Here is a 16,426-nt window from a genome sequence, read left to right as displayed (position 1 = left end):
GACCCTTAGCAGAGGTGGCGGCTGAAATGCCTAAGGAACACATGAACAGTTATGAACTTTTTAAAAACAAGGCCAGAATCAGAATGGGGCTAACACCTGAGCATGCCCGTCGGCGGTTCAGAGCCCTAAGGTGGAAACCTGATGTGTCATTTACCCGACATGCCTACCACATTGGGAAAAATTGGGATGCCTGGATATCAGGAGCAAATGTTAAATCTACGGAAGAGTTGCCCTTCCTATTGCAAATGGAGCAGTTTTTAGAGGGTGTTCCTGAGGAAATAGAAAGGTACATCCTAGATGGGAAGCCCAAAACTGTAACCGAGGCGGGGGAGATTGGAGCCAAATGGGTGGAGGTGACAGAAAAGAAAAAAGCTAGTAGCAGTTGGAGCGAATATCAGAAGGGGCAAGCCGAAACAAAACCTTATCACCGGGGACAACCCAAGGCCCCACCCACATCCCAAGGGAAACCCCAGACGCCTTCTCACCCCACCACACCAGTCTCCATCAACCAACATCGCCCCGGTGATACCTTAGCAGGGCGATGTTTTAAATGTAATGAACTGGGGCATATAAAGGCTCACTGCCCCAAGAACCCCAACCGATTACAGTTCATTACACCCCAATCACACCAAAGAACCCCAGACCCAGATGCCTCTCTCATACCCTCGGAGCGAAGGGAAACCTTGAGAGTGGGCGGAAAGAAGGTTATCGCTTGGAGGGACACTGGGGCACAAGTGTCAACTATCCACCAATCCCTAGTGGACCCCAAACTCATCAACCCTGAGGCTACAGTGACAATTCAACCCTTCGTGTCACAGTCTGTAACCTTGCCTACAGCCCAGTTGCATGTCCAGTACAAGGGCTGGTCAGGAATGTGGACTTTTGCAGTCTATGACAATTATCCCATTCCCATGCTGCTGGGGGAAGACTTGGCCAACCATGTGAAGCTAGCCAAGAGGGTGGGAATAGTCACCCGCAGCCAGGCTAAGCAAGCTTTCACCCCCATCCCTGTTCCTAAGCCGTCCACCAGGGCCCCGTCTGTGTTACCGGAGACCCAAACACAGGTGGTGGAACCGGATCTCCTGCCAACGACTGCAACAGCCGTAGTGGATCCAATCCCAGAGACCCAGCCAAAGCCAGTCCCAGAACCGGAACTGGCAACGCAACCAGCACCAGAACCATTGCCAGCACTGAGTCCAGCGCTTGCAACCCCGTCTACAACTCCAATGCCAGAGGGCACCAGCGAGCCTAAACTGGCGGAAGCAGCAGATAACCCTACCCAAGAGGCTCAGCCAGAGCCTGAAATACCACATAGTGCACCAGCGGACAGCGGTTCACAGTCAATGGAAAAAGCCCCAGCACCTGCATCGCTTCCAGAGGGACCAAGCCCCAGTCCACAGTCCAAGGAGGAACTGATGTCTCCAGCATCAAGGGAACAGTTCCAGGCCGAGCAGGAAGCAGATGACAGCCTTCAAAAAGCTTGGGCAGCGGCACGGAGCACCCCACCGCCTCTCAGCTCTTCTAACCGATCCCGGTTTGTTGTAGAAAAAGGACTTTTATACAAGGAGACTCTTTCTGGTGGGCACCAGGAAGACTGGCATCCTCAAAGACAGCTGGTAGTTCCCACTAAGTATCGGGTAAAACTCTTGAGCTTAGCCCATGATCATCCCAGTGGCCATTCTGGGGTGAACAGAACCAAAGACCGGTTGGGGAAGTCCTTCCACTGGGAGGGAATGGGCAAGGACGTTGCTAATTATGTCCGGTCTTGTGAGGTGTGCCAACGAGTGGGAAAGCCCCAAGACCAGGTTAAAGCCCCTCTCCAGCCACTACCCATAATTGAGGTCCCATTTCAGCGAGTAGCTGTGGATATTCTGGGTCCTTTCCCAAAGAAGACACCCAGAGGAAAGCAGTACGTACTGACTTTCATGGATTTTGCTACCCGATGGCCGGAAGCTGTACCCTTAAGCAACACCAAGGCTAAAAGTGTGTGCCAGGCATTAGCAGACATTTTTGCCAGGGTAGGGTGGCCCTCCGACATACTTACAGATTCGGGAACTAATTTCCTGGCAGGGAACATGAAAAACCTGTGGAAAGCTCATGGGGTGAATCACTTGGTTGCCACCCCTCATCACCATCAAACCAATGGTCTGGTGGAGAGGTTTAATGGAACTTTGGGGGCCATGATACGTAAATTCGTAAATGAACACTCCAATGATTGGGACCTAGTGTTGCAGCAGTTGCTTTTTGCCTACAGGGCTGTACCACATCCCAGTTTAGGGTTTTCACCATTTGAACTTGTGTATGGCCGCGAGGTTAAGGGGCCATTACAGTTGGTGAAGCAGCAATGGGAGGGGTTTACGCCTTCTCCAGGAACTAACATTCTAGACTTTGTAAGCAACCTATAAAACACCCTCCGACACTCTTTAGCCCGTGCTAAAGAAAACCTAAAGGATGCTCAGGAAGAGCAAAAGGCCTGGTATGATAAACATTCCAGAGAACGGTCCTTCAAAGTAGGAGACCAAGTCATGGTCTTAAAGGCGCTCCAGGCCCATAAAATGGAAGCGTCGTGGGAAGGACCATTCACGGTCCAGGAGCGCCTAGGAGCTGTTAACTATCTCATAGCCTCCCCCACCTCCAACATAAAGCCTAAGGTATACCATGTTAATTCTCTTAAGCCCTTTTATTCTAGAGAATTAAACGTTTGCCAGTTTACAGCCCAGGAAACTGATGACGCGGAGTGGCCTGCAGGTGTGTACTATGAAGGAAAAAGGAATGGTGGCGTGGAAGAGGTGAACCTCTCCACGACCCTGGGACGTCTGCAGCGACAGCAGATAAAGGAGCTGTGCACAAGCTTTGCACCGATTTTCTCAGCCACTCCAGGACGGACCGAACGGGCATACCACTCCATTGACACAGGTAATGCTCACCCAATTAGAACCCCACCCTACCGGGAGTCACCTCATGCCCAAGCGGCTATACAAAGGGAGATCCAGGACATGCTACAGATGGGTATAATCCGCCCCTCTACCAGTGCATGGGCATCTCCAGTGGTTCTAGTTCCCAAACCAGATGGGGAAATACGCTTTTGCGTGGACTACCGTAAGCTAAATGCTGTAACTCGTCCTGACAACTATCCAATGCCACGCACAGATGAGCTATTGGAAAAATTGGGACATGCCCAATTCATCTCTACTTTAGACTTAACCAAAGGGTACTGGCAAGTACCACTAGATGAACCCGCTAAGGAAAGGTCAGCCTTCGTCACCCAGGCAGGGGTGTATGAATTCAATGTACTCCCTTTCGGGTTGCGAAATGCACCCGCCACCTTCCAAAGACTTGTAGATGGTCTCCTAGCAGGATTGGGAGAATCTGCAGTTGCCTACCTCGATGATGTGGCCATTTTTTCTGATTCATGGACAGAACACCTGGAGCACCTGAAAAAAGTCTTCGAGCGCATCCGGCAGGCAGGACTAACTGTTAAGGCTAAAAAGTGTCAAATAGGCCAAAACAGAGTGACGTACCTGGGGCACCAGGTGGGTCAAGGAACTATAAATCCCCTACAGGCCAAAGTGGATGCTATCCAAAAGTGGCCGGTTCCAAAGTCAAAGAAACAGGTCCAATCCTTCTTAGGCTTGGCCGGATATTATAGGCGATTTGTACCACACTACAGCCAAATCGCCGCCCCGCTGACAGACCTAACCAGAAAGAAACAGCCAAATGCAGTTCAGTGGACTGATAAGTGTCAAAAGGCCTTTAACCAGCTTAAGGCAACACTCATGTCTGACCCTGTGCTAAGGGCCCCAGACTTTAACAAACCGTTCCTAGTAACCACAGATGCGTCCGAGCGAGGCGTGGGAGCAGTTTTAATGCAGGAAGGACCGGATCAAGAATTCCATCCTGTCGTGTTTCTCAGCAAGAAACTGTCTGAGAGGGAAAGCCACTGGTCAATCAGCGAAAAGGAATGCTACGCCATTGTGTACGCGCTGGAAAAGCTACGCCCATATGTTTGGGGACGGCGGTTCCAACTACAAACAGACCATGCTGCGCTACAGTGGCTTCATACCGCCAAGGGAAATAACAAAAAACTTCTTCGGTGAAGTTTAGCTCTCCAAAATTTTGATTTTGAAATACAACACATTTCGGGAGCTTCTAACAAAGTGGCTGATGCACTCTCCCGGAAAAGTTTCCCAGAGTTAACTGGTTAACAATTGTTCTTGAAATAAAACATATTGTTAGTTTTTATATAATTAGTAGTATGTCTAAAGGTACATGTGTTTTATTAACTCTGTTTTCTCCTAAAGCTCCAGGAAGAAATCACAGCCAGTGTGGAACCGGACGTCCAACACTATCTGTGATTTGGGGGGCGTGTCATAACTATAAAGGGAAGGGTGACAGCTCTCCTGTGTACAGTGCTATGGAATCCCTCCTAGCCAGAGACTCCAAATCCTTTTACCTGTAAAGGGTTAAGAAGCTCGGGTAACCTGGCTGACACCTGACCCCAAGGACCAATAAGGGGACAAGATACTTTCAAATCTTGGGGGGGGAAAGGTTTTTGTGTGTGTCCTTTGTTTAAGGGGTTGTTCGCTCTTGGGACTGAGAGGGACCAGACATCAATCCAGGTTCTCCCCATCTTTCTAAACAAGTCTCTCTTATTTCAAAATTGTAAGTAAAAGCCAGGCAAGGCGTCTTAGATTTACTTTGTTTTCTCAACTTGTAAATGTACCTTTTACTAAAGTGCTTATCTTGTTTGCTATACTTTGAACCTAAGACAGAGGGGATTCCTCTGAGCTCTTTAAGTTTGATTACCCTGTAAAGTTATTTTCCATACTGATTTTGCAGAGATGATTTTTACCTTTTGCTTTAATTAAAAGCCTTCTTTTTAAGAACCTGATTGATTTCTCCTTGTTTTAAGATCCAAAGGGGGTTTGGATCTGTATTCACCAGGGAATTGGTGAAAGGTTTCTCAAGGCTTCCCAGGGAGGGAATTCTTAAGATGGTGGCAGCGGACCAGAGCTAAGCTGGTAGATAAGCTTAGAAGTTTTCATGCAGGCCCCTACATTTGTACCCTAAAGTTCAAAGTAGGGATACAGCCTTGACACATGTCCTTATCATCCAAGGTGGAAAGAGGCCTGAAAGCATTGGAATTTGAAACTGAACAAGTGTTACTTTTATTATGTTCCTAAGTATTTCAGGAGATGGATGGGTTAATAACTATAGCATTTCTTGTTTCTAATTTCAGTGTCTATTCTAGGACTATGGGCATCCCAGAGTAGGTGTGAGCGCAGATGTACTAGATACACAATGGTGGAAAGGCACTCCAGGCTCAGCCCCTGTAAAAGGACCTCTTTTCATCCCTTTGCAGGTCACCTTTAAGGATGCAACCTCCTGATTCCATCCTTTGTTTTCATGTAATTAATGTTTTAATCATTGTCTATTTGTTTACACTTCTTTGAGAGGATGAGGAGGGTCCCTATGTCTGAGAGAGCAAGCATAGTTAACTGTGTTTTTAACAATCTGTAACTGAGAGATGCTGATGAGGCAGTGATGAGTTGCAGCAAAGCCTCTTTTTAAAATGTCAAATTGAAACAAACCTTTGCAGTGTGGTTAGCCATGGTTATATATATATATTTTAAAAAGCTCTTTTGCAATGCCATGGTATTGTGATAAACATCAGTCTAAGTAAGACCAAAGCAAGTAGCACTCTTCATTGCACAGCTGCTGATTCTACAAACACACAAAACTACATCTTTGTGGCATTTTAAATCTTACCTATTCACCAGTTGCTTCCTGTTAGCTCATCCTGAGTGACATTCTTCCTAAAATACTAATAATTAACAAGCTCTAATTTGTCTCATTAATAGAATATTGAACTTTAAGAAAGTAGCATAACTGGCTCCAAACCAAGCTAAAGGGCATTAGATTTTTTTTTTTAAATGTGCTTGGATTTCAAATGTAGGACTCTATCCAGTATCAAGTCACCTCAATCTTTCCAAGGTTTCAAGTTTCCTGGGTTGCAAAGTCATGTGCCCCAATTCTGAGCTGCACTCCTTTAAGCTATTTATGTCTCTCATGAATTCTGTTCCAAAGTTTTAGTGAAAGTTAGAACAGCCCCCGTAGATGAAGAGTGCCAAACATTGCTGGGAGAAGATCAAGTCACTTAGTCTGCTACAGTAGAGCTTGGGAATAATTATCATGGTGGGGCAGAAGAGACCTGTCCTTTCGATGATTAATTGCACTTTGTTCTGGGAGAGAAAACACTAACGCCAGCCCTTTTGCATACTTGGAGCATATATTTCTTTGCCTTCTTCAAGAGCAAGTCCATCTGTGAGGAACCAGATAGAATCCTCTTGACTCTGAGGAAAGGGAAACAAAGTCTTCTGTGACTCAATGATCAGAGGTAGAAGATGATAAAGATGACTAGTTAGCAGTTGGGATGAGGAGTGCTTATTCCTAGAAAAATATATATTGTAGTTTTCCGGAGCCTTAACAAAACAAAGTACAAAACTTAAGGCCTGGTCCAAAGCCACTGAACTCAGTGGAAAGAATTCCAATGACTTCAACGGGCTTTGGATCAGAACTTAAATTGGAACCTGTGCACCATTATTGTTAGTGTTGGACTGGCCATTAACACAGTGACACATTAACGTGACTCCCAGCCAGGAATAGCTGGTTCTGTAATCAAATTCCCCCTTCTGCAGTGAACTGAAAGATATGTGCTGCCATTACTGTTGCTGTAAGAGTTTGAACTGATAGCCAATGAGGGTAGAAGTGCTTTGATTCCAGGAAGTTCAAATAAGGGAAGTTAATATAGGAAAGCTAATCAATAAGGCAAGCAATTTATTCTGGTAAATTTTCATGCAGCCTCAGATACCATAGTACTAACAAAGCCAATCAATGTGTTATGGTGTCCCTGGCTGGTATGTTCAAAACTTATTTTTTTAAACCACATGTAAAAGTTTATCTTGGATTTCAAGTATTTATTGACAAATTTCCTCTTCTGCTCAGGTCATGCACATCAGATGCCAGCACTTTGTGCCAACTGGGCCTCTGCTGAGAGAATAAATGCTGTGGGAGGTCTTGAAATGCTTTGTGCAACAGATATGGGCAAGAGCCAATGAGTCACCAATACCTATGGAAACACTGCAACTGAAGACACAGTTTTGCATTAATCTTAAAATAGTTCCTTTTCAGCTACTGTGCCCCTTTGAAAATTGATTATGCACACATTACAAAATGAGCAAGGTCTCAGAATGCAGTGTCTGGAAGATGACAGTTGATTAATCCTTTAAACAAATGAGTTGGATCATGTGGCGGATACATGGCATTCAAATCCGGTATATGAGTTTTTAGAACAATAATGTACTATGAATACCAAGTGAGTGGCCTATTTCTTATTAAACTTATCAACAAGGGAGTGTTATCACTTATTAGGGCCAGATATTGGAAGTTAAGACTTCTTGGTTTTGTTCTGGGCTCAACTGCTGACTTTGTGTGTTACTTTGCACAGATTACCTAACTCTCTGCCTCAGTTACCTCATTTGTAAATTGGAAGTGATAATACCTACTTCACGGGGATATCGTGAGACTTAATAGTTTGCACTTAGCATGTTTCAGCTGAGACTGGCAAGGAACATTTTCAAAGAATAATAAAAAAATCCATAATTATTGGAAAAGCTCTTTGATCATAGTTGAAATAGCAATTATTATTAGCAAAAAGAACGAGGAATACTTGTGGCACCTTAGAGACTAACAAATTTATTTGAGCATAAGCTTTCGTGGGCTAAAACCCACTTCATCGGATGTATGCAGTGGAAAATACAGTAGGAAGAGATATATATACACACAGAGAACATGAAAAAATGGGTGTTGCCATACCCACTGTAACGAGAGTGATCAGTTAAGGTGAGCTATTATCAGCAGGAGAAAAAAACCTTTTGTAGTGATAATCAGGATGGCCCATTTCCAACAGTTGACAAGAAGGTGTGAGTAACAGTAGGGGGAAAAGTAAGCATGGGGAAAAAGTTATATGTGTATATATATCTCTTCCTACTGTATTTTCCACGGCATGCATCCGATGAAGTGGGTTTTAGCCCACGAAAGCTTATGCTCAAATAAATTTGTTAGTCTCTAAGGTGCCACAAGTACTCCTCATTCTTTTTGCTGATACAGACTAACACGGCTACCACTCTGAAACCTGTCAATTATTATTAGAACATTCCCACTGCTATTGGTTCATCTTTGTAAGCATCAGGCTGGAAGAGAGAGGGTATTTGAAGGATGTTGTGACTATTAATCTCTGGGTCAAAGTGGTAGTGCTGGTGCTGTGAGTGACAATACAGATAACTGATTTATGTTTTCACCGTTCATATTACATATAATTAAATGTTTCACGTACAGCTAAGGTTACGTAGCAAATGGTTAATAGATTTTGAGAAGTTTATGTATAGGTTATGTTTGGGCTTTTTATTATATATACACATTTAAAAAGGGGGAGGGGTTATTTTCTCTCACAGAGGGCCTGTCTGTGGGATGGCTACTAAGGGAAAAATCTCAAGGGTTCACCCAAACAGCTAGCACATGTTAAGAAGAGACACCTTTCCCTGTCTATGCTAGGGTTCTAGAATATGTTGCTAACACATTTTGAAAGTACACATTTTATCCTAGTGTAATGCAGCTGCAGCAGTGTGACCCAGCACCCCATATTTGTCATAATAATATTATGATGATATGATTATGACATAATTATGATGCATTTTGTACAAGATAAGTAATGTGAGGTGTCATTGGAAAAAAGTTATGATTTTCTGAATATGATTATCCTATTTGTATGCATGTATCATTTTTGTATCTGAAGTTATGAATATTGACTAGGGATCTGTATTTCAAATGGGCTTACTCTGGAAAACAGCCAGCTTTTCAGGTACAACAATGAAGAAGCCAGAAGGGGCTAATGGCCCATCAGCAAAGACAATGGACTGTGGAATAGCTTAACCTTCCTGTGGGCATTTTGGCCACCGTGTAAGCAATGGCCGCTCTAACTCTACAAGGACCAGATCACGTCTCTGGACTCCATCTTGGGACATCAGTATTTTTCCACAAACAGGTCTGGGAACCAAGTTTTGAAACAAAGGGTTCCTGCCCTAGGCTAATGCGATATAAGGCAGGGAGTGACATCATCTAGTTTTCTTCACTCCCCACACAAGAAGATACCTGGAAACACCTGAGAAACAAAGACTGAATTGGGGGAAGTGCTGGATCCAGGCTAAAGGGATTCCTAGCCTATGTAGGAAACACCTGGGAATTCCAATCTCCAAAGCAAGTGTAACTTGTGCCTTAAGAATCTACAAGTCTGCCTGTACCATCAGTTAGATTGGATATGAATAGCAGATTCTCACCCTATCTAGTATATTAAGCTCAGGTTGCATTTTTGTTTATTTGCTAGGTAATCTGCTTTGATCTGCTTGCTATCACTTAAAATCTATCTTTTGTAGTTAATAAACTTATTTTATATTTTAATCCAATGCAATGAGCTTTGACTGGAGTGCTTGGGGAAAATCTCTGCTTGGTTACCACAAGTTTGCAATGTTCTCTTCACATTGAGGGAGAGGCAGACTGGGTATTACATTCATATACTGGTCAGATTTGACCAGAGCAGAACAGTACTGCTCTGGGGTCCTAGGCTAGGAAGCTGGTGGTTAGAGAGCCTGCATGTAACTGCAGTTGGGTATGTCCCTACCTGTGTGAATGCTGGTGAAAGTGCAGGCTGGAGGACTTTGCAGCTTGTCACAGCAGCACAGTGCGAGAGGGAGCCCTGGTTGGTGGGTCAGAGGGCTCAATGGTACCCCAGTTCCAGGTGGCACCTGGGGAGAACCTGTCACAAGCAGCATTAACAATACTGAGTATTTTTTTTCCAAAAAATCCCTACTGTAGATAAGGCCTTTAAGTGCCTCCTAGGGTTTTTAGGAAACATCATGACTGTGGCTGAGACAGAGTCAAGAATGTATTGTCAGAAAACTGACAGCTCAAGAAAGGAGCTATATAAAATGTACTTAAAGTGAAAGGGCTTCTTTCTCTGTGCCTGAATTTAAAGTATCATCAATCAAATGTCAGAGTGCTTGAATAATTAAAGCGGTGTAAAGAGATGTAATTGTGAGACTTGCAAAGACAGCACACAAAGCTGTCTCATTATGAGGACAAGCTGAACTCTTAGTGGCATTACAAGTCAAAGAGTTAAAAATGCACCAGAGTATTTGAAATGGAATAAGTGAATGGTTTATGTGTAGACTGAATACAAACATACTGAGCTGCAGAACTCTTGCTAGAGGAAAGCTGCATGTTACAGGTCTTGGACTACAAAACAGGATGATAAACTACAAGGATGTTGGAAATAACTTGGAAGAAATATAGCTTAAACATTCAAAGGGGCAGCAGCAGGTTATAAGTAATATTTAAAAACAAACCAAGTGTCCTTAGCTGTGTAACTAAACAACACCTGTGATTATTAAGACTGTGTTTGTTTGTATTTGTTTGGGGGGGGGGGGTTAAGTTTACTTCCCCAGGCATGTGTACTGTTTATTCACTTTTTCCACTTCATCTTGTGGACAGAAATTAAAGTCTGATCAGTTTCAATTTCAGGGTCTCACTCTATGGTAGCTCAATGCTACAATGTTTGAGTTGCAAACACTGCATGGAAATGCCTAAAATTATTTTAATTAAAATAATAAAAATATGTTCATATGTCTAATATTGGGTTTGAAACAATCAGAGCTGTCCCCCTCCCATTAACCCAGAAGCTAAATATTTGGTAAACTACCTGCCATTGTCCTTTAACACTTTAGAGACACTGCACTGTTTGGCTGCAGTGCTCCATTTTGATGGGGAAATGGAAATGGAGACTGCAATAGAAATGGTTGGCACAGTCTTCCAAGGCACTTGGTTCTGCCCTGTTCTGCTGCAGGAAGCAGCTGCAGATCTGTTACCATCTTACCACTCTGATGGTGCCTTTGGCACTAGATCCTGCAACTGGATCCCTGGGCAGCCACTTATAGCCACATGAAGTCCAGCTAAAGTAAATGGAGCTCCAAATGGGTTCAAAGTTGGCTTGCACTGATCTGATTGGAGAACTGGGACCTTCGATAGAGTCCATGTTGGAGTAAGGTCTCATCCTGCTTCCACTGATGCTGATGGGGACTTTTGCCACTGACTTCCATGGGAGGAAGCTCAAAGCCTTAAAATGCAGTGAACAGGAGAAGTGAACATTACTGCATATACTGACATAACCTGGGAGATTTTGACAAAAATATTTAATATACTTCCATGTCCACATCATTTTGGAAATTACTACAAAGGAATTGTAGCTTGTCTGAAAATTATTTGAACACCATTAGAGCCATCCTTGTTATAACACGCTGAAGTACTTGACTCCTGAGTAAGAGTCTTTTTTTATAAGATGAAGTGCCTTTAATTTATATTATTTTGCTAAATGTGATTGGACACTCTGACTTTTTTCCCATTGCTATAGTTCCATCACATCTGTTAGGAGTAGCTCTTTTAATTGCATCAGTTAGGCTTACATAAAAGAGTATTTTAATGATACAAAGACTTGTATAAAGCACAGTCTGAAGTCTGGCTGAAGAACCTCACACACAAACTTTGACTGGAGCAGTTTGAAAGCTGCAGGCATACACACAAACTTTCCAGACAGAGATGCTTTCTTGTGTAAGAAAAGTAATTTTCTTTCCACATAGTAAAATGAAGTGAAGTTTGTGGTAGTCAGGCATTTCTTTGTTGTATAACCTCTATCCTCACAATTTTTTTAATACAACCCAAACTGTGTGACTAACAAGACAGTTTTGTTAACATTCAATCTACAACAGAGTCGTCATTAAAACAAATTAGAACATGATATTGAGTTGCTATTTCATGACATTGCATCACAACATCATGATGTTGCATTGCCTTGTCACTGTGATGTGAGCTATCTTAGGAGTTAGCTAGATATTGGCTGGGGTCTTGCTATTGTAAGACTGGACTGAGCGGATTACCATATTTGTTGGTTGAAACTTCCTGGAATAGAGAAACTGGTGTCTGTCCAGTGGTAGTGCTGTTTTGTAATTACAGCATATAAATCATATACAGCACCATTCATCCCAAGGAAGTCAAAGTGCTTTATAAACTAATACATTAACTCCACAGTGCTCTTCATCCTCCGTTGTAATGCAGCCACATCTGGAGTGAAATATAGGTCACAGTTTAAGATATGGTGGGGGTGGGGATGGGGAGGATTCAGTGGGAGAAGTGGTTGGCCATTGTGTGGGGAGAGAAAAGTTCTCTGGAGTTGCCAGTCTAAAAGAGACACTAGTTCACAGGGATTACAGTACTCTCTTTTTAAAATGTTTGTAATTCTTATTCCTAAACAAAATATCCTCAGGGTCTTTGAAGACCCTAGTCCTCACTGATGATGGAACCCACATTTAATATGAAATTTTAAGCACTGGCTTGAGTCAGTATGCAAAACTAGCACCTGAAAAAGTTCCCTGATGAAAACATCAGATTTTCATGCTCAGATATTTCAAAACAACCAAAGTTTTATCTAAACTTTATGTACACATATAAAATCTCCAATTTTGCCTCCTCAATTTTATCTAATACAGCTACCATGCTGCTACCACACAATAATAGTCTCCCAATTAAAACAGAGCTCCAAAATTAGGTCAGCCTTAACATTTCTGGTGTTCCAAGAGATATTACCTCTTTTAGATAGGAGATGGGAAAGTTTGCCCCTACAGCCACATGTTCAAAGTACTATGGATATGCATACTAAATAACTTTTCATAGGATAAATAATTATGATCCACCTTACACTGGGCATCTTGTTTTATTTTTCCATAGGACCGCTAAATGGCGAGTTCTTTGGTCAGGAACTATACTGTACTGAGCTAAACATTTGGCAAACAATCAATGTTTGGATATTAAAACATGGAAATAAGTTAGCTCCCTTTGTTCAAAAGGGAGTGGGAAACAGCCAATATGAAGGGGTGGGAGAGGGAAAAAGGAAACAAGAGGAGTTTCCTGGCTTAATGCTTTCAGTTCAAGCATTGACTTACGTTGACCTGCCTCACAGAACTGAAGCTTTGCCACACTGATGCAGAAAGGATTACTTCCCCATGGTTTTTAGTTGTCAATCTTCCAAAATAAAGCTCTTTTCTCCTTTAAGGCTCTCAATAATTCTTTTGTTTCAGCATTAGAACGGCCATACTGGGTCAGACCAAAGGCCCATGTAGCTCAGTATCCGGTCTTCTGACAGTAGCCAGTGTCAGATGCTTCAGACGGAATGAGCAGAACAAGGCAATTTATCCAGTGATTTATCTGATCAAGTCCCAGCTTCTGGCAGACAGAGGTTTAGGGACACCCATAGGATGGGGTTGCCTCCCTGCCCATCTTGGCAAATAGCCATTCATGGACCTATCCTCCATGAATTTACCTAATTTTTATTTGAACCCAATTATACTTTTGGCTTTCACAACATTCCCTGGCAACAAGTTCCACAGCTTGACTATGTGTTGTGTGAAGAAGTACTTCTTATGTTTGTTTTAAACCATCTGCCTATTAATTTTGTTGGATGACCCCTGGCTCGTGTGTTATGTAAGGGGTAAATAACACTATTCACTTTCTCCCACTGGTGCAAGTAAGCCGGTGTGGTCGTACGCTGTACCATTAAGACATTTATTGCCAGTATGCCATACTGGAAAGACACATTCGGTATCCGCTGAACACTACAGGACTCTTCCAGGAACCGCAGTGGTGAAAGGAGCAGAATGTGCGGCCACTGGGTGGCCCCACACTGGCAGCTCCTCTGGCATGGCTGTACCACCCCCAGCCCTCCCCCAGCCGCGTCCAGGGCCGGTGCTACCATTAAGGCAAACTAGGCGGTTGCCTAGGGCGCCAAGATTTGGGGGCGCCAAAAAGCAGTGCCCCCAATTTTTTTTTTTTACAGCGTTCCTGGGCTGGGCTGCCAGCAGCACGTTGACACGTGCAGCTCAGACTCCCTCTCCCAGCGCAGCGGCCGCTCCACTTCTCCCGCCTCCCAGGCTTGCGGCGCCAATCAGCTGTTTGGCGCTGCAAGCCTGGGAGGGGAGGAGAATTAGAGCGGGGGCGGCATGCTCGGGGAGGTGGCGGAGCAGAGGTGAGCTGGGGTGGGGAGCTGCCGCACGGCTCCCCGGGGGGTGGGGGGGGGAGCTGCCGCGAGGGGGGAGGCGCCTCAGGGCAGGGGGGGGGAGCTGCTGCGGGGGGGGGCGCCTCAGGGCGGAGGGGGGGTGGGGAACTGCCGCAGGGCTGGGAGGGGGCACAAGGTGGAAGTTTCGCCTAGGGCGCGAAACTTCCTTGCATCGGCCCTGGCTGCGTCTCCTGTCTAGGGTCTGTACAGCCCCGCTGGAGGACAGGGCTGGGGGCGGTACAGCTGCGCCAGAGGAGCTGCTGGCGTGGGGCTGCCTGGCAGCCCCATATTCTGCTTCTTTCACCGCTGTGGTTCCCGGGAGAGCCCTGTGGTTCAGCAGATACGGATTTCTATTTGCGGATTTCCGCATCCGCGGGTATAAATTTGTATCCACACAGGGCTCTAGTCACAGAACATTTTTTTTGAGGGGGGGCCGGGGTCGGTACCATACCGGTAAGAGTTAAAACTCTATTTGCACCACTGCTTTCTCCACACCATTCATGATTTTATAGAACTCTATCATATTCTCCCCTTTGTTGTCTCTTTTCTAAGATGAATAGTCTCAGTCTTTTTAATCTCTCCTCATATGGAAGCTATTCCATACCCCTAATCCTTTTTTTTGTTGCCCTTCTCTATATCTTTTCCTATTCTAATATATCTTTTTGGAGATGAGGCAACCAGAACTGCAGACAGGATTCAAGGTGGGTGCATATACAGTAGAATCTCAGAGTTACAAACCAGAGTTTCGTACTAACCAGTCAACCACACACCTCATTTGGAACCGGAAGTATGCAATCAGGCAGCAGCAGAGACAGAAGAGAAAAAGTAAATACAGTGTAGTGTTAAACATAAACTACTAAAACAATAAAGGGAAAGTTTAATTATTTTTTTTGACAAAGTAAGGAAACTGTTTCTGTGCTTGTTTCGTTTAAATTAGGATGGTTAAAAGCAGCATTTTTCTTCTGCATGGTAAAGATATAAAGCTGTATTAAGTCAATGTTCAGTTGCAGACTTTTGAAAGAACCACCATAACGTTTTCTTCAGAGTTACGAACAACCTCCATTCCCGAGGTGTTCATAACTCTGAGGTTCTACTGTACAGCGGATTTATATAGCAGCACTGTCTTATTATCTATCCCTTTCCTAATGATTCCTAACATTCTTCTAGCTGTTTTGACTGAGGTTGCCCACTTAGCATATGTTCTCAGAGTACTATCCACAGTGACTCCACAATCTCTTTCTTGAGTGGTAACAGCTAATTTAGACCCCATTATTTTGTACGTGTAATTGGGATTATGTTTTCCAATGTGCATTACTTTGCATTTATCAACATTGAATTTCATCTGCCATTTTGTTGCCCAGTCACGCAGTTTTGTGAGATCTCTTTTTAACTCTTCGCAGTTAGCTTTGGACTTCACTATCTTGAGTAATTTTGCATTGCTTGCAAATTTTGCCACCTCACTGTTTACCCCTTTTCCCAGATTGTTTCTGAATATGTTGAGAGCACTGGTCCCAGTATATCTCCTTGGGGAACCTCACTATTTACCTCTCTCCACTGTGAAAACTGACCATTTATTCCTACCCTTTGTTTCCAGTCTTTTAACCAGTTATTGATCCATGAGAGGACCTTCCTTCTTATCTCATGACCACCTACTTTGCTTAAGGGCCTTTGGTATGGAACTTTCAGAAAGCCTTTGACAAGGTCCAAGTACACTATATTCACTGGATCATCATGTTTGTTGACTCTCTCAAAGAATTCTAATAGATTGGCAAGGCATGATTTCCCTTTACAAAACCCATGTTGACTTTTCCCCAACATATTGTGTTCATCTATGTGTCTGGTAATTCTGTTCCTTACTACAGTTTCAACCAATTTGCCTGGTTAGGCTTACTGGCCTGTAATTAACAGGATTGCTTCTGGAGCCTTTTAAAATAAAGTCTTTTAAAATCCATCAGCATTACATTAGCTATCTGCCAATCATGTGGTACAGTGGCCAACTTAAGCTATTTACATACCACAGTTAGCAGTTCTGCAATTTCATATTTGAGTTCCTTTAGAACTCTTGGGTGAAGACCAACTGGTCTTAGTGACATATTTAATTTATCAATTTGTTTCAAAACGTCCACTACTGACACCTCAATTTGTCACCTAAAAGAATGGCTCAGGTGTGGGAATCTCCCTCACATCCTCTGCAGTGAAGACTGATGCAAA

This window comes from Emys orbicularis, chromosome 2 (assembly GCF_028017835.1).
Source record: "Emys orbicularis isolate rEmyOrb1 chromosome 2, rEmyOrb1.hap1, whole genome shotgun sequence".
Lineage (NCBI taxonomy): Eukaryota > Metazoa > Chordata > Testudines > Emydidae > Emys > Emys orbicularis.
Note: the sequence above shows the minus strand (reverse complement) of the source record.